General features: G+C 43.0%; 1 protein-coding gene across 3 annotated transcripts in view; it reads left to right on the top strand.

Moving 5' to 3' along the window:
* The first annotated feature begins 848 nt into the window (after window positions 1-848).
* Window positions 849-23,688, top strand: part of LOC147122628 (janus kinase and microtubule-interacting protein 1-like) — a 546,134-nt gene continuing 523,294 nt past the window's right edge. For 2 of the 3 annotated variants that reach the window (XM_086008029.1, XM_086008040.1), the window contains exon 1: window positions 850-1,150. The gene's annotated coding sequence lies outside the window, so the exon portion shown is untranslated. Of the gene's footprint in view, window positions 1,151-23,688 lie in introns of all 3 variants that reach the window. The other variant, XM_086007999.1, reaches the window with a different exon arrangement.

Genomic DNA, 23,688 nt, shown 5'->3' with positions numbered 1-23,688 from the left:
GTTTTCTTCTTCTTAGGCAGTCCCTCTGAACTGAGGATGACTTGCTTCCACGTTAAAAATGAGTTCTCAGGTGACTGATGAGTCCAATGCGGGACCTACAGTCTCTGTCACAGGTGGGGCAGATGGTGGGTGGGGTGCTTGGGTTGACGTGCGCTGCTTGCGCTTGCTCCCGGCGAAGAGACTCGAGGTGTTCGGCGCCTTCCCGGATGCTTCTCCTCCACTTTGTGAGGTCTTGGGCCAGGGATTCCCAGGTGTCAGTGGGGATGTTGCACTGATTACACGTGGCCTGATTAGCATCAGCTTTTTAGTGTTCAATCCTATTTGTTTAAGCTCTGATTACAGATATATGATTTGATGGGACGTATATTTTAAAGCATAATGATGTTTAAAACTTTGTTTTTTGATGTATATAGTCCAAGACTATTAAATGTACTGTGCAGTGACTTTTTTATTTGTTGAAATATTCTCACAATCTGTTGGACCCCACATTTTTAAAGCATAATTATTTAAAAACTTTGTATAACAGATGTATATTCATGTATAATAAGGCTTATTAAATGTATTGGGTAGTGACTTTTTTAATTTGTTGAAACATTCACACAGTCTGTTGGACCCCACATTTTTAAAGCATCATTATTTTAAAACTTTTTCTCTGATGGATTTCGCGTTTGTTTGTTTTTTGCTGATTCTTCAAAAATATATTAAAATATGCCATGCAATTTACACCCCCAGCCCAGCCCAGCCCAATACACCGTTGACTAGATTATTTTTTTTTTAAAGGAAGAGGTGTGTGCTGGTGCTGTAAATAGTCTGTTGCCTCTTTAAGCAGTGCTGGCTGACGCTGTGCGGATAGAGCGAGTCAGATGGCTGTGGGCTGTGCCGCTTTCACAGAACTGCGCTAGGAGCTGTCCACACGGAGGGACCCGTTTCCACATAAAACAGTGAGGCAGACAGACAGTGGGAAAGAATGACAGACAAGAAAATTACCTTAATGCAATAGAACATTGCAACAAGAAAAAGAAGACAGCTGCGTGATATAGAGATATATATATAAATATAAATAATACACAGTAGTTTCATAATGAACCTGCAGTTGGATTTTCTCCCAGTCCGGAAGCTGGTCGAGACATGAGGTTATTTTTCTAGTGGGGTAAGAAAATATTTAAGTATCTGCTAGTTGTGCAGTTTAAACCCATAAGACGGTGAAGACAGCGTGGCAAGTGAGTACAGCAATACCTGAGCACTGTCAGCCCTTTCAATGCAGAGGGGAGAAAAAATGAGGCTGAAATTCCTCAGCTTGTGCACCGTGCTTGCAGATCAGCAACACGTATTTCATGAAATCGCGTGGGTGTGTGTTTCACCGCTTTATTATTTCTTAAAAATCTTCATAAATGTCTTTTTTTTAAAACTACTTATCTGGGTGTAACGTGCACGCTGGATTAAAAATACTGTCGAGATTTGCCAGCGTTAACTGCCATTAAGTAATGTAAGAAACATTGCAATAGGTTGATTAGGTTTCGGTTTCCTGCGTCGTGCATGTTGGTTTTTTATCTATTCTAAATAAATAGGTCTTTTTTGTGTGTGTGTGAGAAATCTCCTGGTGAATTTGGGGTCTTTGAGCCCCATGCAGCTCCCCGGGCCCCGTGATGCTGTAGTTAGTGCTGCAGAGGATCTGCCTTTTGCGGACTGGCATGAAGGCAGGGTGGGGCAACCAACAGTCTCCTTCCATTCACATTTTTTTTCTCTCCATATAGCTGAAAATGCGTTGACATCCTGTAATTGATGTCGCATCTGACCTCTTCGGAGCTGCAGTGTCTATTTTTGTGGTCACCCAACACAAGTCTGTGATTCAGTCCTCAGTCGGAAGTATGCCATCCCCTTGACCCCGGTGCTTGAATACTAGTTTGGCTCATCTTTTTTCACAGAAGTTTTTCTATTAATTCATGGTTTTGATGATCCCAGGTTCGAATAATTATTTTAGATTTATGACTGGAAAAAAAATGGCCCTCAGTTGCTGTAGTTGTCATCAATGTTGTTCATTGAAATTGAAACGTTGCTCGTGAAACTTTAAAAATTTAAGGCTGTTCATTCCTACTGCGATGACATCACATTTTCAGATGTTGGTTATTGGCAAATTTTATATTTATTTTGTTCTTGCCATGTTTAGATCTGCATACTTGTATCTGATTGACGAGGCGTGTCTTTGTGTCTGGAGAGAGAAAACAACAGGAATGATTGTACATTATTTGGTCACAGATTTTTGTGACACAGTGATTGGTTTTGACACAGATTGCATTGCACTGTGTTTGGTTAATACAGGAAACGGACCAACACACATCTTGGGCCATGTATTGACCCAAATTATATTTCAGTGACAAACATTTAAAAAAAAGAGTTTGCTCTTCTGTTTTGTCAAAGGTGATAAACACCAGAAATATTCTGGCCAGTTCAAGGATCCATTTTCATTATTTTCTACTGTCCTGTTGAGTTACTCACCCTCAAATACCATGATTTTTGTTCTGGTTTTATATTAAAAAACGCCGCCGTGTCTTTTGGCAGGAGGGCCTCCCAATGCTCACTCCTGATAACATATCAGAGGAAGAGGTAATTGGATTGCAGCCTACTTATGGGAAAATTACAGAACATAAAAGCTTTTTGGATGGCAATTATAGCCAGGCAATGTTGGCTTCAAAACTAGCTATGCAACAATGTTGTACTTAAATCACGTTCAAAATATTTTATCCCAAAGTGTTTTGCAGTGGTCGAAACACTCTTTCAGCAGCAGGAACTGATGTGCTAAGAATCTGATGGAATACCTGTTCACAATATTGGTAATAACATTCCTGTCACTGTTTGTTTGACTGCATAGGTGGGTTAGAGGTATTATAGAGACTGGCACGACCCTATTTTGTATTGATCCAAAATGAAGAGGAATTTGGGTCCAAGTAATGGCCGTCCACTGATTTGTGGCCAATTTAATCATCTTCACCAAGCCTTTAGAGGCAATTCATATTATTTGGAGCCAAAATGTTTCCATGATCCAAGTATATTAGGGATATCGTGAGATCACATGCAACATTGAATATGAAGAAAAGTTTCAGTTATCGTGGTACCCATTTAAACATTTTGGGAGTGGAAGCTGACCAATGAAATTAATGGAGGATCAGTCTTGTATAACATGTCCTCTATAAATATTTGTATTTCTGCAATTGAATTGAATGCAAGAACATGGCAGAAAATGCAAAATCATAAGTATTTTAGTTCAGTTGATTTTATTGCAGCATTTTAGCCAAGAGGATGGTGTTCCATTCCCTTCCATGCCAGTGGCTGGTTCGTTCGAGAGTTCAAACTGCTAACTTATTCATATTAAAAATAGGAATGAATTTGATGGCTAAAATGTATCCAAGTAACACATGCGCAGGAAACAATTAAGAAAATTGTGTTACCTTGTAAATAAAAAGGGAAAAAGTCACGCTTATGAAATTAAGTAGATTGCATGATTGACTTGTGTAATATAGTGAGAAGTGCTGCAGTTTCAAATATAATAGTATTACAGTTCCTTGTAGCACAGATAAAGTGTGGGGACTTAATATATTTTATATTTATAATAAAAACATTTTTAATAAAATATTTAATGTTATGACATAAGTAGAATGTTATTGCAAGTAGTGAGTAGGTATATCCACTGGTAAAGTTGGCTGTCTAACTAACTCATGAGTAAAGCGAGCAAGTTACAATCAGCTTTGCTTGTGGATATACTTCACAAATCTCATTGGTAGCCCTTTACATGCCCTCAATGCATATTGAGGATGAACTGTAATTGTAACAAAGCTTACAGTACAAGGTATTGCAGATTTATAACTGCTTATGCCTACACCTTATACCATTAGTTTAAATTAAATTCTCAACCTGACAGCACGCTCTCAAAATAAAAAAGACAAGCATGAATGTCTTACTGAATAAAACACAGAGCCTACACCATATTTTTTTTATTTCAATGTTCCCCCAAAGGATTTCATGGGCCAAACAGATCATACAAAAGGCATGGCTAAGGTTCCAGCCACAATGCAACCAGTTGAATAATTATTTGATAATAGGGGGAGGTACATACATTTGACAGAAGAAGTTGCAATATATTTTTAGAATTATGAATTTTTGAATTCTGTGGAATTGCCATTGTATATTTGTATTTGTGCAGGATAGGTTTTGCCTCAGTTGCTTATATTATGCAATGTACTTCAGAAGTTTGCACAGGAATGTTAAAAATACATGTCGAAAGGGCTGTGTTAGCTCTCTTTGCTTCTGTAAGATGAATATTGGCTGCGGGCAAACGGTACGCACAGACATTGAATAATCATAATCCTGCAGTGATTTTTGCATAATAAAGAAAAACATATAAGTAAAATTAAATGGTAACGCTTCTCTGAGGCATACTCTGCAATTTGTGGGCAGTTACCAACATTAGTCAAAAAAAAAAGCAGGCCAGCTCTGTATGCTAGCTATTTACATAAAATATAACTACACTAGCCTGTGCTGTGGACAATACCAAAATACGTCATCTATACGCACACATACTGCTACATATGCAGTTTTTTTTGTTGTACCTGCTCACACTGCAAAAAGGTAAATACATTGGGGCATTATCATTTTAATAAGATACTGATAGTCAGATATTTTTAAACAAAGATCACTATTGGCGATATATTTTCCTCTTTTTCCAGAGTGAGCATTAAAGTCACTTTGTCCAAGAATCTCTTTTCCCACAGAAGTGTACAACATAAGATGAAGATTTGTTCCCCCCCCTCCCCAGACTGAGCACCAGATCTGTTATGTGCAAGAATCTATTTTGTTCCCATTCAAGTTTATAGCACAGAAGGACATCCTGCCTGTGCCAGCTCTTTGCTCGAACAATCCAAAACAAAACCCACTGTCCTGCTTGCCATAGCTTTGTATCTTCCTCTAGTTCAAATATTTATCCATTTTCTTCTTCAAAGATGCAGTGGTCTCTGCTTCCAGTAGTAACACATTCCATATTCTAACAGCCCTCTGTGTAAAGCAATTTCTCCGAACTTCTCTCCTTCGTGATAATTTTAAGTTGATGTTCTCCCATCACTGACTCCTCATCCAGCGGAAATAGTCTTTTCCCTATTCACCTTTCATAATTAAACTTCATCTTCGACTTTTCTCCTATTATCGCAAGTCTCCTCAGAAGTATAGTTTTCTATTTACCCTTGGCAGCTAAAAAGAACATTTTTAATATTAATGTGAACAAAGTGGACTTGTTGCATAGCAGTAGGCATTCTACTGGAGTACCCTTTGATACATGAAGCATTTTGCTTTTTGAATTAAACTTTTGATTACATTATTGTACACAGCATACAAAACTATAAATAAATATAGATAGATGGGGATACATGGATATAACCAATACAAATGAGGCTTAGAAATTGAACACCAATTGTACAGTAAGCTCAATACATTCAATTTGTGAGATAGTTGCTAAAGGACAAGAGGGAAAACAATAACTTGAAAGAGGACATTCCCTTGAGGCGAATCTCACATCCATTATTCTTTTATACATCTATTATATGAGGACCTAGTTCTTTTCCAAGTTCCCCTGGGGGCCCTTTGCTGTAATCTAAACATTTGCACATTGAAAGGTCTCCTTAATGAAGGCGTTTCATTTTTCAGTGCAATCCCTGCTGTCTTCAGGTGGTACACTTTACAATGGTCATTAATGTATAGCACAGTCTATGGATTCCTGATGTTGCTAGATTTGGAGAGTTGCATATTTTTAGTGGTAATCAGCATTGGGAAGAGTGGTTCCCTTTGTCAATCTCCAGGACTTTCATCCAGAAAGGCTTTGGTGTTGCAATCCCATAGGATGTACAGAAGTTCAAACCTGCAGTACCAATGTCTCATTTAGATGTAAAGTGGTCCAATATGTTCTTTGGCACACTTTCAACTGAATTTGTTTGTTTCCAGTTTCTCTCTCTGCCAATGTGATTGACCTCCAGACTTTATTCCTTAGCTCTTCATCAGTAATCATGTCTGCAACACCTTGACGAGATTGCCTGAGAATTTGGAATAAATCTCTCTTTAAATCTTATCACAATTTTATTTTTACATTTAGAGGCTATATTTGGACCTCTTGCCGTTTTACTTGGGGATTGAAGAAGCTTCTGCCTAAATCCCCACTGTTGAAGTGTGTATGCTTAATTGGTAGACGTTTAAATAAATCTTTATTAGGAATAGTATGTTTCAATTTTGGTTTATTAAAGCTGCAATAACCTAAATCTGTGACACAGTCTCTGAGTACTATCAGACCTATACTGCTGCCAGTAAATCTCTGTGTGGTTAATCTCAGTAATAGGATTGTACCATATCGGGACATGAGAGCTAAACATAGATCCCTCATTATGTTTCTCTAACTTTCAGTAGAAAAGCTATGCACGTTTTAAGGTAAGGTGAAGGTGATTTGTCAAGGGAAGAGAGGGAAAAGGCAGAGTTGATAAGCATGCAGGCTCTACTCTCTATATGCCACTACTCTGGGGGAATCTAGCCTGAGCACATCAGCTTGACTGTGCTTCATAATTACATCACTGCACACACTCCCATTGATGAACAGTGGGAGCAGAAGAGTGCAATAAAATATATGCCTTGCCTTGGACAGGATGACTTTTGCATGCACACTTTGTTTTAAAAGAACAGAACTGATAGAAACTAATTGCCTATCAAATTAGAGTTCTAATCCAAACATACAAAGGTTATATAAACAGTAATGTGGATGTGGCACCTTTTGGGGAGGGGAGCACTTCCTGGCTTCCCGTGTTATTGATTCATTTTTAGTCTAGAAATAGCTTAAGAGCCTTGCTATTCTTGGCTAACTCAGTAAATCAGTTGAAGAAAAATTAGGCAAATAAGTCATTACCTGTCTTCAGAGTCGGCATTAGGTACCACAGGGCTCCAAGCGGGTCCAGTGTAAGAACACCTATGTAATGGTCCCTGATCATTTTGTCAATTATTTTTATATTTATCGCAAACATGCCTTTTCATGATCGTACGTGTACGGATTTGGCCCCAGATTAAGTAGGTGGTATTTAGTATCCTTGTCTAGTAAAATGGAGGATCCCCAAACTGTGCCTTTGCATGAAGGCCTCATCAAGGCAAACGCTGCTAGCGCCTGCCTTTCAATCCTCATTTTTTACCCCTCACCAGGTGAAAGCAGGATAGCATTGCGAATGGGGAAAGTTGTGGCTAGATGGCAATCAGCCAGCACGAGGAGAAAATGGGAGTATCTGATGAAAAACTTCGGGGAAAAACACAGCAAAGCATAGCTTTTGTTGTCGGTAATGTCTGTTCACATAACTTCCAAGATCGTTTGTGATTTCTTGTAGCATACTTAAAATTCAAGTTCACAATCCTAGCATTGTTAAGTTCTGTTGTCATCTGTAGAAGCATTAATTTACTCGTAATGTCAAAACTGCAGGAAGCATTGTCATGATGCAGTGATCTATTCAGTAAGAGCTGTATGAAAGTTTATTGATGCTGTAAAGTCGAATATAATTGAGCTCTGCCTAAATAGGAGCTAGGGATGTTCCACAGGCCACCCCCTTCTATCTGCTGGTTCTAGAAGAAGGGCAGTAGCAGAGGAGGCATGCAGCTCCGGCCAGCCTAGATATCCAAGGTAATTGGAACCTGATGTGCATTACACCCTACAAAAAGCCATTGTCATGGTGTTGGTGGAGAAGAAGAGACCCTGAGCTATAATATATACAACCAACAGTAGCCTTGGCAAGAGTACTAAGGCTGGCTCTGATAAACTGCATTTACCTATACCATCGAATGTACAATGATCATCTGCACGTGTGCCCAGTACCCTGGGAAAAAAATGGGACCGTTGCCATTGGCCTCAGCTTTACATCTTGAATAGCACAACATTTCTCCAAGTACATTAACCTGCTTCACTCCCAAATTAACTATTACGACACATTTGAGTACCAGTTAACCCCAGTGTTATAACTTGAAGTACCTGATGTGGTGCAGGTGTGTTCAGGGTGTTTCCTCTGGTGCTTCATGTTTATCATCGCATATGAAGCCGTGGCTCAGTGGGTAGTACTTTCGCCTCGGAGTCAGAAGTTTGTGGGTTCAGGTCCCACTCTAGAGACTTGTGCACAAAATCTAGGCTGACACTGCAGTCCAGTGCTGAAGGGCTGCTGTCTTTCAGATGAGATGTTAAACCGAGGCTCTGTCTGCTCTCTCAGGTGGACGTAAAAGACCCCATGACAATGGCCCTGAATTTCTGATCGGAGGCATCCTGCGAGAGGATGCCTCTGATCGGAAAAAAATCTATGAACTTACCTGCTGGTTCTGTAGATCCCGAGGCTTGCGATTCTGGGCCTCTCCTCTTCGAAATGCGAAGAGGCCCAGGTATCCCAGGGGCGCATGCGGTTCGCAAGCTCCCCTGGGATCACGTGGGCCATGGGGACCCAATGGAAGAAGGGAATCCCCCTTCATACTTCTGACAGGTCCTTACGGACAGAACTGTCAAAAGTATGACTGGGAATGACTGCAAAAATGCACCGACACACCGAAATAAATAAATAAAAACCATTACATATATAAAATTAATTAAAATGCCATTTAATTAAATATTTTAAACAAAAATTTAATTTTTTGAAAAATAAATTTAAATGTTTTAAAGGGGCTAAAAATAACCTTACCTTATTGCACAGGTTTTATAATGTTTAAATGATTGAAAAAAAATTTTTTTGTTATTTTAAACTCATGCTGGTAAAAGCAGGCCTTACCAGGCGGAAGAATTTGACGGTCATTCAGCGGGCGAAAGTTGTAAAAAAAAATTTAAAAAAACCCGCAACTCTCCACCCGCAGAGGCACTTTTCTTGAGCGTGCGGATGAACTGTCAAGAGAATTTTTGACATCGCAAGTGCCGGGTTTCAGCGCATGCGCTTCGCATGCCTGAAACCGGCACTTGCGAGATCCCAATGGGTGTGTACGCACCCGTGGGGGGCGGAAAATCCGGCCCATTATTTCGAAGAAGAACAGGGGAGATATCCCCGGTGTCCTGGCCAACATTTAACCCTCAATCAACTTCATTAAAAACAGATTATCTGGTCATTATCACACTGCTGTTTGTGGGAGCTTGCTTCATAAGTACTTCATTGGCTGTAAAGCGCTTTGGGACGTCCTGAGGTCATGAAAGGTGCTATATAAATGCAAGTCTTTCTTTTTATCTACTTTCTAACTGTGTGACCTTCTAAATGTTTCCCCAGTAGAAGGAGGGAATGAGATAAATGGCTGCTGGGAATGAATGTCCATTAAAAAGAATTGGCGGGGAGAGACAAGTAACTCCTCATGCTTGGGACAGTAGACAGCCCTGCCATGGGATTAAATGTAGTGGCCTACTTGGGCCTGTGCACTATCTGTCATAATTGCAGTCTTTTGAGTGGGACGGCTCGGTGTTTATGGCTGTGGTGTTAAGCTGAGTGACACCTCCATCATCTATGGCAGTTCCCGCTATTCCCCTCTTACTGGCAACTCCTATGGCCTAGCCAAAGATCTGTCTGGGAACAGACAGTTCGCAAACATCATTGAGGCTGTGGCGGCCTGCATTCTGGCTGTCTCAATCTAATTGTTCAACATGATGAATCCGGACAAGACATAATGCTGTGGATTGGAGCCCCCAAGGCCAGGGGTCGCCATCTCTGCAGTTGTCAGCTTGTGATGGGGAAATTGCGAGCTGGTGTTTAGACAGGATATTGTCATATATCCCTATTGCCCTTATGTGGAGGTATTATAGGATATTGTCATGCATCCTTTACCCCTAATACAAGTTCAAGGACTAGGGAACATTTGTTTAATACTTCTATATTAAATCAAGTCAAAGACCTTCCCCCCCTGTCACAGACCGTCCCTTTTGTTCTTTCTTTCCTCCCCTGCCTCTGTACCTGCATTAAACATCTCTAAATGTTTTCAGTTCTGACGAAGGGTCACAGACTTGAAACGTTAACTCTCTTTATTTCTCCACGGATGATGCCTGACCTGCTGAGTATTTCCAGCATTTTTTGTTGTTATTTCAGATTTCCAGCATCCGCAGTATTTTGCTACTTTATATATTTTTTAATTTGTTCCTGGGATGTGGGCGTCGCTGGCAATGCCTGCATTTATTGCCCATCCCTAGTTGCCCTTGAGAAGGTGGTGGTGAGCTGCCTTCTTGAACCGCTGCAGTCCGTGTGGTGAAGATACTCCCACAGTGCTGTTAGGGAGTGAGTTCCAGGATTTTGACCCAGCGACTATGAAGGAACGGCGATATATTTCCAAGTCAGGATGGTGTGTGATTTGGAGGGAAATTTGGAGGTGGTCGTGATCCCATGCATCTGCTGCCCTTGTTCTTCTAGGTGGTAGAGGTTATGGGTTTGAGAGGTGCTGTCGAAGAAGTCTTTGCAAGTTGCTGCAGTGCATCTTGTAGATGGTACACACTGCAGTCACGGTGCGCCTGTGGTGGGGGGAGTTAATGTTTAAGTCGGTGGATGGGGTGCCAATCAAGCGGGCTGCTTTGTCCTGGATGGTGTCGAGCCTCTTGAGTGTTGCTGGAACTGCACTCATCCAGGCAAGTGGAGAGTATTCCTTCACACTCCTGACTTGTGCCTTGTAGATGGTGGAAAGGCTTTGGAGAGTCAGGAGGTGAGACACTCGCCATAGAATACCCAGCTTCTGACCTACTCTTGTAGCCACAGTATTTATGTGGCTGGTCCAGTTAGGTTTCTGGTCAGTGGTGACCCCCCAGGATGTTAATGTTGGTGGATTCGGCGATGGTAATGTCGTTGAATATCAAGGGGTGGTGGTTAGATGCTCTCTTATTGGAGATGGTCATTGCCTGGCACTTGTGTGGCGCGAATATTAATTACCACTTATCATCCCAAGCCTGAATGTCATCCAGGTCTTGCTGTATGCGGGCATGGACTGTTTCATTATCTGAGGAGTTGCGAATGGCACTGAACACTGTGCAATCATCAGCGAACATCTCCACTTCTGACCTTATGATGGAGGGAAGGTAATTGATGAAGCAGCTGAAGATGGTTGGGCCTAGGGCACTGCCCTGAGGAACTCCTGCAGCGATGTCCTGGTGCTGAGATGATTGACCTCCAACAACCGCAACCGTCTTCCTTTGTGCTAGGTATGACTCCAGCCAGTGGAGAGTTTTCCCCCTGATTCCCATAATAAATCACAACCCCTTACATGCAGTGCATATGAGATATAGGTGCCAATATTCACATTACAAGGGCTCCGTCAGGATTGAAGTGCCCCAAGGAGCTCCTGTGTGTGGTATCTTTTATAGGTTTAATTATATAGGACAAATGTGGGTACAGGAAACTTTGGTTTATCCGGAGGTTGTATGTCCGGAAACCTCGATCTACCGGCAGAAATCAGGAGCCGTTTTGTTAGGTTTTTTTTTCTTCTCGTGGCTTTGTTTTCAACAGTCGGGCTCTGGAAAGTCTCTCTGAAGCTGTTGCTAAGCTACAGAGATGCTTCCAAGGTACGGGCCGACTGTTTACAAGCTGTTGCTAAGTAACAGTGTTTGTTGTCAGATACGGAGATGAAAACCTCCGTATGCTTCAACATTAACTTTGTATGTCCGGCAGTTTTGATAGATCGGCAACAGCTCGGTCCCGTCGGTGCCGGATATAACAAAGTTTCCTGTACCATATGTCATCACGTGTGTACGTTGTTGACATGTAAGCTGGTTTAGTAGTAAGGTTAGCTGCTACCATTTTTGTGCATGTCTTTGATGTCTTGGGTTGTTTATTACACATATTTCACACGCGTGCTCATTAGTTCTAGCATTCGCGTCTGACTTTGTGTAGCCATTAAACCACTGCAGAATCAATCTTTAATATGTGGCTATATATTTAATGATAAGCTTACTATGGCTATTCAACCTGGTGCACCTATACTTACAGTCAGCACACAAATGGAAAACCCTGGCCCAGGTCTCCAGAGCCGCAGTAAGAACATTTGTTATGCCTAAGCTTAGGATTTCAGTCAAGGGGCGTTCCACTACAGAGATCACGTTCTCCATGGTGATCTGCTTTCTGCTCATGTGGTCATGCAGCACTGCACAGATGTGAGTTGTGGACTCTCTCATAGATGACACTAAATTGTGCAGGCTGGATTGCTACAAAATACCAGCAAGAACCGGCGATGCTGACCTACCAAACTGTGTTTCTGGACTGCCCCTGCGTAAGACCCAAAACCCTGGGTTTAGCAGCTGAAGACCCTCCAGCCAAGAGGTTACAGTTCCTCCAATCCTACTTGCTCTTACTCGTGCTCACGTATCACCAGCTCCCTCTTGTAGCTCACGAACTGAACCCCCTGGCCCCCTGGTGCGAATGTATCTGCCCATCTACTTGCTGCTGTAGCCGTGCATGGTGCAGGATGCTGTGAAGTTCTGGAACCTGGGTGCATATTACCCTCTGGAGTCTCTCTCTTACGGGAATATGATCAGAAGAACATGTGCTACAATTCTGCTAGGAAGATATCACTTCGAACACTGCTTGCATGGTAAGATATTGTGTGTTGTGCTGCTGTGGGCCACTGTATACTTGTGATTCAGTGAGGGGGTTGGGGTGGGGAATGAATAAAAAAGCATCGCACGGTACTAGTCCTGAAGTTGGGGAAGGCCATTGACCTCCCCCTTTCCCCACTCCCAATTATCTCCAGGCCCAAAATTAGCAGGGCTCTCTTCTAAGAGGTCAGAGGCCTTCTGCTTGAGGGGTCCCCTGTGCTGCCACTTATTATGGATGACTTCCTCCTGTAAGTAGATAAAAACGGACATGTATTGGAATGAGGAAGCTGAGAGGCGTGTGATAGCCAAGCGCGCAGCCCAGACCCTACTGTATGTGAGTCTCTGAATGTGTAACTTGCAGGTAGCTGGTGTTGGCAGCGTTCTTGCTGTTTGCACTTTTCATGGACGGCAGTGCAAACGGATTGGCATGGCAATGATAATAGTGTGCAACAAAAGCATAGGCTTCCCATGCATTTGGGAAGTCATTGAGCAATTGTCAGAGTGTTGGTCATGTGCCCTCTTAGCATGCATTGTAAGGCACCCTGGCAACATTTGGCAAAGTGTGATGAATGTGCAAGAAATTTACAGGTCGCTGGAAGATTGCCACGGTGAGGGTCATCTCTCTTTGCCAAATCTGTGGAGTGGTGAAATTGTATTGATCTTTTCTGCCACCTTCACCCATGCTGCTCTTCACAGCGGGATGCCCCTCACCAGCAAAAAGGGCCGCCCTTCTGAGCAGCACCTCCTGCAGTAGGACCGTGGAACTGCATCTTGAGCTGTGACGGTGCTGTTCCACCACAGTGCAAGGTCAGCTGGTTTTTCAAAGCTGAGGATACAGAGGTACATGTTGCAGGTTGGTAGACGATAAGCTGTAGGAACTTGGGAGTACTTGGGAGTGGAAGGAGGTGGATCTGGGTTGTTAATGTTGGGAGAGTGATCCAGGGTTTGGAACATTGAGAATGGGCATCGTGGGATGTGAATTTCTAATTGTTTCTCACAGGATCAGATCACCAGCAGATTTTCAGACTCCCATTACCCCTCCCCTTCTCTCTTACACCCCCCCCCCCCCACTCCCTACCAACAGCCAGAAGCAAGTATGGCATTCTCTATGGGTGCATATTTTCATGCTTCTTCAAGATGTCACCGAGGGCCAGGACCACAGGAGGTGGTTGGCTGCTCATTGTCTACAACAGGCTCATGGGACTGTGAAGGCTCTAATCAAATGCCAACTATCTCCTTGGCAGCTTGGTGTTGCCTCCCATTTTTCACTCTGGCGCCAGACATCGCTATCTCCCAGGATAAGCTGAGTGGCTCACCATGAGCTGCATGGCACTTCTCCTCAAAGCGGGTAGCCCGAGTGCAAGCTGCTGAGCTGGAGCCCCTACTTAACCAGCAAACACTGTGAAGCATTTGTTGCACAAGTGTTACTTTAAGAGGGTGCAGAGTGTGCTGGTCCAAGGTGAGCAAGGAAGAAAAGGGCAAGGTGTGCAGCGTTACCGTGCCTGCTCCGCTGAGGATGTGGAGCTTTTGGCAGCATTGTTCTGTAGTCATCGGATTGAGGGAGTTGGCAGTCCGTGCCAGTGCCACCTCCCTCCAGGTGGCACGTGTGATAATTCTGGTTGCCTTGGTGGCACACATACCAGGAGCCTGTTCACCTGCCTTCAATGCCCTCCAGGAGGGCTTGGAAGACTCAATGATTGAAGTTGTACGTCCTTTTTCTCTGGCTCAGTGACATGTCCTGCTGCCCTTTCAGCATAGACGGTGCTTGGGTGGTCATAATATAATACAAGTGTTGACGTAATAAAACTCACTACGCACTTGGTTTGAGTATAAAGCAAGGCTTTAATCAACTTGTTCCAAAACATGGAGGTCTAGTTGTACTTCACTACAGGAAACTTTCGATTAACCGGCCCCTAAATAACTGGAAATGTCAGTTAACCGGCAAAATTCAGGGGTAGGTTCAGCTAACTTTTATTACTTGCCTTGCTCCATGTGTTGCTGTGCAAGGGTGTGGCTGCAGCTGTTGCTAAGCTACAGAGACGCTTGCAACTTGTGGCCATTGTTTTGAAGCTGTTGCTAAGCAACAGGGTTTGTTACCTTATACGGAGCTCTCAGCTCCGTATCTTTTACTATAGCGTTCGGTTATCCGGAATTTTTGATGAGCCGGCACCACGTCGGTCCCGTCCGTGCCGGATAAAAGAGAGTTTCCTGTAGTTCCTGTCTTACAAAATATCCCTGGGCAAGCTGGGCCCACGCCCGAGTATTTATACTCCTTGGACGGCGCCACCAGCTGGCCGTCCAGTGTTATTTCATGAGTAGTTTCTTTATACATAGATACATAGATACATAGAAGATAGGAGCAGGAGTAGGCCATTCGGCCCTTCGTGCCTGCTCCGCCATTCGATGAGATCATGGCTGATCCTTTAATTCAGTATCCCGGTGATGAGATTTATAACAAGTGTATTAAAAGTATTGGTAAGACATGCAGTAAAGTTATTAGAGAGTGAAATGAAGGAACCAAGCAGTGTTCCTCGCTTACTACTTTGTTCCCTCGTCTGTTGCTGAAGTATCCGCTGGATTGTCTTTTTAAATGCTGCACGGGCGTTTCCTGGGGGCCGAGTTTCCCGGGGGCCAAGTTTCCCAGGGGTTGAGTTTCCTTGGGGCTTCTCCCTCTTCACCACCGTAACTTCGGCAGAAACCCCGTTTTCGTGCAGGGTTTCCGTTGAACTGATGATGACGGAGCTGTAGTAGCACTGAGGAAATTAACACCCAGATAGCTCAGCTGCCGCAGCCACCAGATTAGAATGACCAGTCAAGAGTTTCACCTCCTTATTTTAGTAGATTGTTTACTATATCCAGTCAACAGCGTTTATAACGAACAGCTCTACTATTTTCGTGCAGACAGTGTGCGCACTTTTCCCTATGTGTTGATTGCACTGGAGGACATGTACCTTTAATTAAATTTGACAGGTCTGCAGAAGCATGGTTTCTTGTGATGTTTGACAGCATGCTGACAGATTTACTGTCATTTTGTTTACTGCGTTAAGAAGGAAGCTGCTGCTTTTGGGCAGACGGATTTTGCGGCCATTGGCTGAGCTGGAATGAATTAAGTCACCAACCAAAACATTTTCACTTCTTTTACTGATGGTTGATAATTGATTGTTTTTTTAGCAAAGTTTAATGTAATTTCCCCTAGTGGCATAATGGTTTGTCAAGCATAACTGCTGAAGGAAATCACTGCTAATTATGTTAGCTTTTCTTACCTACCCTAATTTTTTCTCTTTAGCTCCCAAAGGGGTGCCCATCTCTGTAAAGCATCCTTCAGTTGGGAGTGTCACAAGCCTCTGCTGTGAACCCTTCATTACCTACTTCCAGTGCTGCTCTGCCATCACCAGCAAATGTAAAGAAACAAGTAGGTCAAATCATGGCATCTGAAAACGGAACTCCTTTCCGTCAGTGTCCAGTGGATTCTCTTGCCCGGAAGCCATGACACTTTCTGCCATTACAGTACCATGGGAGAAGAATTGCACTGGCTGCTACACATAGCAACATCATAAATGCATTAAATTTCCTCTGATTGGTATTTTTAGTGAAATCAAAAACACTTTCAAAAAGAACGGGTTTATGATTTCACTGGCCAGAAAGAATTCTAAATATTTTTATGCTGTCAATACAGGCAGCAACCAAGCCAATTCTTCCCTCGTGTTGGAAGGCAGGGACTCTACAGCTAAAGAAAGAAAGAACTTGCATTTATATAGCGCCCTTCACAACTTCAGGATGTCCTAAGTCACTTTATAGCCAATGAAGTACTTTTGAAGTGGAGTCACTGTTGTAATGTAGGAAACACATTGGCAAGTTTGCGCACAGCAAGGTCCCACAAACTCCTCTTCTCTTCTTAGGCAGTCCCCCCACAAACAGCAATGTGCTAATGACCAGATCATCTGTTTTTTGCTTAATTAGTGATGTTGGTTGAGGAATAATATTGGCCAGGACACTGGTAAGATCTCCCCAGCTGTTCTGCAGTAATTTATCCATTGATCTCGCTAAAATATGGCAAAACTTGCCATAGGTAGGTGTGTTTAAGAACATAAGCAATAGGAGCAGGAGTAGGCCATATAGCCCTTTGAGCCTGCTCCACCATTCAATAAGATCATGGCTGATCTTCTATCTCAACTCCATCCTCCTGCACTAGCCTCATATTCCTTGATTCCCTTAGTATCCAAACATCTTATCAGTCTCTGTCTTTGCTCAACGACTGAGCATCCAGAGCCCTCTGGGGTAGAGAATTCCAAAGATTCACAACCTTTTGAATGAAGACATTTCTCCTTGTCTCAGTCCTAAATGCCCGACCCCTTATTGGATACATTACACTCGGTCCCCTCATCTAAGTCATCCAGATTGTAAATTGCTGAGGCCCCATCACTGATCCTTGCGCTACCCCACTAGTTACAGACTGCCAACCCGAAAATGGGCCATTTATTCCTACTCTCTGTTTTCTGTCCATTAACCAATCCTCAATCCATGCTGATATATTACCCCCAATCCCAGGAGCCCTAATTATGTGTAAGAACCTCTTGCCTGGCATCTTATCAAATGCTTCTTGAAAATACACTACATCCACTGGTTCCCCCTTATCCACCCTACTAGTAACAACCTCAAACAACTCAACAGATTTGTCAAACATAAATTCCCTTTCATAAAACCATGTTGTCTCTGCCAATCATATTATGATTTTCTAAGTGCCCTGTTATCATGTCCTGAATAATAGATTCTAGCATCTTCCCAATACTGATGTCGGCTTTGAACATCAATAGAGTCTACATTCAGATTTATGGATCTTTTGATTTGAAAGTCCATTGCTCTTATCTCCAGAACCAATAACTTACAACCTACTACCATCCTTTGGTATGAAGTGTTTCACAGACAATTTTACATTTCTCTCCACTTTTCAGCAGTTACTGCTCTTTAATTCACCTGTGATGACTTTTAAAAATAAATCTAATAATGTTTACAACCTATTTATTAACACCTATTCCACGTACTATCCTCGGGAACAGAGAAATAGCCATTCTCTTTCGATTTTGAAATCCCATAGTTAAAAGAGAGGGTTTTTTTTTCCTAAATTGCAAAGTGTTAAGATAATATACAAATGAGTTGCCATTTAAAACATTTTGTATGATTTTCCCTCAAGTTCCATCCATTTTTGTTAACACAACTTTTCAAAGAAGCTGCATTATACACTGCAACAATTGAATCTACTTTCTTATAGTTTGGGGAAAAAATCACACTCGAGCTTTGAAATTACTGTGAGTGAATATTAGCATCCAAATGCTCATTTATATGCAGTTTCTTTCAGATACTTTAATGGAGTCATTAAGCCAGTTAAAATAAATGAATGGATGCAATAAATTAGAGGACCAAGGCATTGCATACAAATGTGTTAAAGTGATAATATTTGTGCAGTCTATTTTCAAAGCAAAGGATATACAGATAATATCAGATCTGTTGGCCCCAGATTATCCGGGGCCTATGACCGCATACGCGGTGTGTACGCGGCTGTAAGTGTCCCGGAAGTTCCAGGTCTCCGCGTGTGATGCGCATGTGCCAAAACCCGGAACTTGCGATCTGTCAAGTTTCAGCTTGAAAGATCCCCCCCATCCCCGGGAAATGGACATTCACTGGTGGAGTGTTGGGCTATTTGCCCAACTACTGCCCAGCGAATGCCTGTGTAACTCTTACACCTGGTAAAAGCAGACATGAGGCCTACTTTTACCAGCGTAAGAGTTTAAATAAATATTAAAAGAATTTTTAAACATAAAAAAACTTTTAAAATTAGTTTAGGTCATTCTTAGCCCCTTTAAAACGCTTATTTATTTTTCAAAAAATTAAATTTTTGTTTTAAATGTTTAAATTGTATTTCAATTAATTTTGAACATGTAATTTATTTTTATTTAACTGGTGTGTAATTGTTTTTTAGAGGATTCCTATTCATGCTTATGGGGATGCTGTACCTAAATGGAATCCCCGTACGCATAATGGGGATCCCCCTTTTTGATTGATTGATTGGTTGGGCCAGCCCAGGTGATCCCATAGAAACATAGAAAATAGGAGCAGGAGTAGGCCATTCGGCCCCTTGAGCCTGCTCTGCCATTTAATGAGATCATGGCTGATCATCCAAATTCAGTACTCTGTCCCTGCTTTCTCCCCATATCCCTTGATCCCTTTAACTTTAAGAAATATATCTAACTCCTTCTTGAATATATTTAATGAATTGGCCTCAACTGCCTTTTGTGGTAGAGAATTCCACAGGTTCATCACTCTCTGGGTGAAGAAATTCTTCCTCATCTCTGTCCTAAATGGCTTACCCTTTATCTTTAGACTGTGACCCCTGGTTCTGGACTCCCTCGCCATCGGGAACATCCTCCCTGCATCTAGTCTGTCTAGTCCTGTTAGAATTTCATAAGTTTCAATGAGATCCCCTCTCTTCTAAACTCTAGCGAATATAAGCCCAATCGACCCAATCTCTCCTCGTATGTCATTCCTGCCATCCCAGGTATCAGTCTGGTGAATCTTCGTTGCACTCCCTCCATGGCAAGAACATCCTTCCTCAGATAAGATGACCAAAACTGCACACAATACTCAAGGTGTGGTCTCACCAAGGCCCTGTACAGCTGCAGCAAGACATTCTTGCTCTTGTACTCGAATTCTCTCGCAACGAAGGCCAACATACCATTTGCCTTCTTAACCGCCTGCTGCACCTGCATGCTTACCTTCAGCGACTGGTGCACAAGGACACCCAGGTCTCTTTGCACTTCCCCTTCTCCCAATCTATTGCCGTTCAGATAATAATCTGCCTTCATGTTTTTGCCACCAAAGTGGATAACCTCGCATTGATCCACATTATACTGCATCTGCCATGCATCTGCCCAATCACCCAACCTGTCCAAATCATACTGGAGTTTCTCGACATCCTCCTCACAGCACACACGTCCACCCAGCTTTGTGTCATCTGCAAACTTGGAGATATTACATCTAGTTTCCTCGTCTAGATCATTTAATATATATTGTGAATAGCTGGGGTCCTAGCACCGATCCCTGTGGTACCCCATTAGTCACTGCCTGCCACTCGGAAAAAGACCCGTTTATTCCAGCTCCTTGCTTTCCTGTCTGCCAACCAGTTCTCTATCCAAGTCAGTACCTTACCCCCAATCCCATGTTCTTTAACTTTACACGCTAATCTCTTATGTGGGACCTTATCGAAAGCCTTCTGAAAGTCCAAATACACCACATCCACTGGTTCTTCCTTATCTATTCTACCAGTAACATCCTCAAAAAATTCCAGTAGATTAGTCAAGCATGATTTACCTTTTGTAAATCCATGTTGACTTTGTCCGATCCTGTCACTGTTTTCCAAGTGCTCTGCTATTACATCTTTTATAATGGACTCCAACATTTTCCCCACTACCGATGTCAGGCTTACTGGTCTATAATTTCCTGTTTTCTCTCTACCACCTTTTTTGAATAGTGGGGTTACATTAGCTACCCTCCAATCCATGGGAACTGTTCCAGAGTCTATAGAATTTTGGAAGATGGCCAGCAATGCACCTACTATTTCTAGGGCCACTTCCTTAAGTACCCTAGGATGTAGATTATCAGGCCCTGGGGATTTATCGGCCTTCAATCCCATCAATTTCCCTAACACCATTTTCCTACAAATACTGATTTAATTCAATTCCTCCCTCTCATTAGATCCTATGTTGCCCGACATCTCTGGGAGGTTATTTGTGTCCTCCTTTGTGAAGACAGAACCAAAATATGTATTTAATTGGTCTGCCATTTCTTTGTTCCCCATTATAAATTCCCCTGATTCTGACTGCAAGGGACCTACGCTTGACTTCACCAATCTTTTTCTCTTCACATATCTATAAAAGCTTTTACAGTCAGTTTTTATGTTCCCTGAAAGCTTACTCTCATATTCTATTTTCCCCTTCTTAATTAATCCCTTTGTCTTCCTTTGTTGAATCCTAAACTGCTCCCAATCCTCAGGTTTACTGATTTTTCTGGCCAATTTATATGTCCTCTCCTTGGATCTTATGCTATCCCTAATTTCCTTTGTTAGCCATGGTTGAGTCACCTTTTTTGTTTTATTTTTATGCCAAACTGGGATGAACAAATTCTGTAGTTCATCCATGTGGTCTTTGAATGTTTGCCATTGCCTATTCACCGTCAACCCTTTGAGTGACATTCCCCAATCAATCCTACCCAACTCGCTCCTCAAACCATCGTAGTTTCCTTTATTTAAATTCAGGACCCTAGTCTCTGAGTCAACCACTTCATTCTCCATCTTAATGAAGAATTCTATCATATTATGATCGCTCCAACCCAAGGGGCCTTGTACAACAAGATTGCTAATTAATCCTTTCTCGTTACATAATACCCAGTCTAAGATGGCCTGATCTCTGGTTGGTTCCTCGACATACTGGTCCAGGAAACCATCCCGCAAGCACTCCAGGAATTCCTCCTCCACAGTATTGTTACTAATTTGGTTAGCCCAACCTATATGTAGATTAAAGTCACCCATGATGACTGCTGTGCCCTTATTGCACGCTTCTCTAATTTCCCTTTTAATGCCATCCCCAACCTCAGCATTACTGTTTGGAGGTCTATATACCACTCCCACTAACGTTTTCTGCCCCTTGGTATTTCTCAGTTCTACCCATACAGATTCCACATCATCAGAGCTAATATCCTTCCTTACAATTGTGTTAATCCCTTCTTTAACCAGCAATGCTACCCCATCTCCCTTTCCTTTTTGCCTATCTTTCCTGAATATTGAATACCCCTGGATGTTGAGTTCCCAGCCTTGGCCACCCTGGAGCCATGTTTCCGTAATCCCAACCAAATCATATTCGTTTACCTCTATTTGCACAGCTAATTCATCCACCTTATTACGAATGCTCCTCGCATTAAGACACAAAGCCTTCAGGCTTGTTTTTTTAACGCTCTTAGACCGATGAGAATTATTATTTACTGTGGCCATGTTTTATTTAAACCGTTGATTTCTCTGACTGCCACTTTTGTTTTTCTCCTTCCTATCTTTTGCTCTTATCCTTGTTTCCCTTTCCTCTGTCCCCCTGCTCAGGTTCCCAATCCCCTGCCATTTTAGTTTAAACCCTCCCCCAGAGCAGTAGCAAACTCTCCCCCTAGGACATCGGTCCCGGCCCTGCCCAGGTGCAAACCGTCCGGTTTGAACTGGTCCCACCTCCCCCAGAACCGGTTCCAATGTCCCAGGAATTTGAATCCCTCCCCCTCGCACCATTCCTCTAGCCACGTATTTATCTGAAATGTCCTTCTATTTCTACTCTGACTAGCACGTGGCACTGGTAGCAATCCTGAGATTACTACCTTTTGAGGTCTTTTTAAATTTACCTCCTAACTCCCTATATTCAGCTTTTAGGACCTCATCCCGTTTTTTACCTATATCGTTGGTAACTATGTGCACCACGACAACTGGCTGTTCACCCTCCCCTTCCAAAATGTTCTGCAGCCGCTCAGACATCCTTGACCCTTGCACCAGGGAGGCAACACACCATCCTGGAGTCTCGTTTGCGGCCGCAGAAACGCCTATCTATCCCCCTTACAGTAGAATCCCCTATTACTATAGCTCTACCCCTCTTTTTCTTCCCGTCCTGTGCAGCAGAGCCAACCCTGGTGCCAGGAAGTTGGCTGCTGCTGCCTTCCTCTGATAAGCCATTCCCCCAACAGTACTCAAAGTGGTGTATCTGTTTGAGAGGGGGATGTCCACAGGGGACCCCTGCACTACCTGCCTGCGCCTAGTACTCTGTCTGTTGGTCACCCCTTCCCTTTCTGCCTGTCCAACCTTTGCCTGCGGTGTGACCAACTGCTTAAACGTGATATCCACGACGTCCTCAGCATCGCGAATGGTCCAGTATGTATCCAATCGCAGCTCCAGCGCCGCAATGCGGTCTGGCAGTAGCTGCAGCTGGACACACTTCCTGCACACATAGTTGTCAGGGACACAGGCAGTGTCCCTGAGTTCCCACATAGCGCAAGAGGAGCATACCACGGGGCCGGGCTCTCCTTTCATGACTTACCCTTTAATTAATTGAAATTAAATTAAATTAAATCAATCCCAATTACACTACAGTTAAATGGTATATTTAAGGGCCCTGGTTTACCAACAGTCCCCGCTACACCACAGAGAGCTTAAAAACTATAAACCACAGAGTTAAAGTTTAAAAAGAGAGAAATACTCACCAACCAATCACTTACTTGCTTTTTGTCCTTGTGCACCAGCCGCTGAAGGTAAGCATGCAGGTTCAGCAGGCGCTTAAGAAGGCAAATGGTATGTTGGCCTTTGTAGCGAGAGGGTTTGCGTCCAGGAACAAGGATGTCTTGCTGCAGTTGTACAGGGCCTTGGTGAGACCACACCTTGAGCATTGTGTGCAGTTTTGGTCGCCTTATCTCAGGAAGGATGTTTTTGCCATGAAAGGAGTTCAGCGAAGATTCACCAGGCTGATACCTGGGATGGCAGGAATGATGTATGAGGAGAGATTGGGTTGATTGGGCTTGTACTCGCTGGAGTTTAGAAGAATGAGAGGGGATCTCATTGAAACTTACAAAATTCTGACAGCACTGGACAGACTAGATGCAGGAAGGATGTTCCCGATGGTCGGGGAGTCCAGAACCAGGGGTCACAGTCCAAGGATAAGGGGTAGGCCATTTAGGACAGAAATGAGGAGGAATTTCTTCACCCAGAGAGTGGTGAACCTGTGGAATTCTCTACCACAGAAGGCAGTAGAGGCCAATTCATTAAATATATTCAAGAAGGAGTTGGATAGATTTCTTAAGGCTAAAGGGATCAAGGGGTATGGGGAGAAAGCAGGGACTGGGTACTGAATTTGGATGATCAGCCATGATCGCATTGAATGGCGGAGCAGGCTCGAGGGGCCGAATGGCCTACTCCTGCTCCTATGTTTCTATGGGATCTTTTACGTCCACCTGAGAGAGCAGACGAGGCCTCGGTTTAATGTCTCATCCAAAAGATGGTACCTCTGACAGTGCAGCACTCCCTCAGCATT

The sequence above is a fragment of the Somniosus microcephalus genome, chromosome 2 (genome assembly GCF_052327205.1).
Source record: "Somniosus microcephalus isolate GS21.2 chromosome 2, FLI_Smic_1.0, whole genome shotgun sequence".
Classification (NCBI taxonomy): domain Eukaryota; kingdom Metazoa; phylum Chordata; class Chondrichthyes; order Squaliformes; family Somniosidae; genus Somniosus; species Somniosus microcephalus.
The sequence above is the reverse complement of the archived record's forward strand: the minus strand, read 5'-3'. Positions and strand labels throughout refer to the sequence as shown.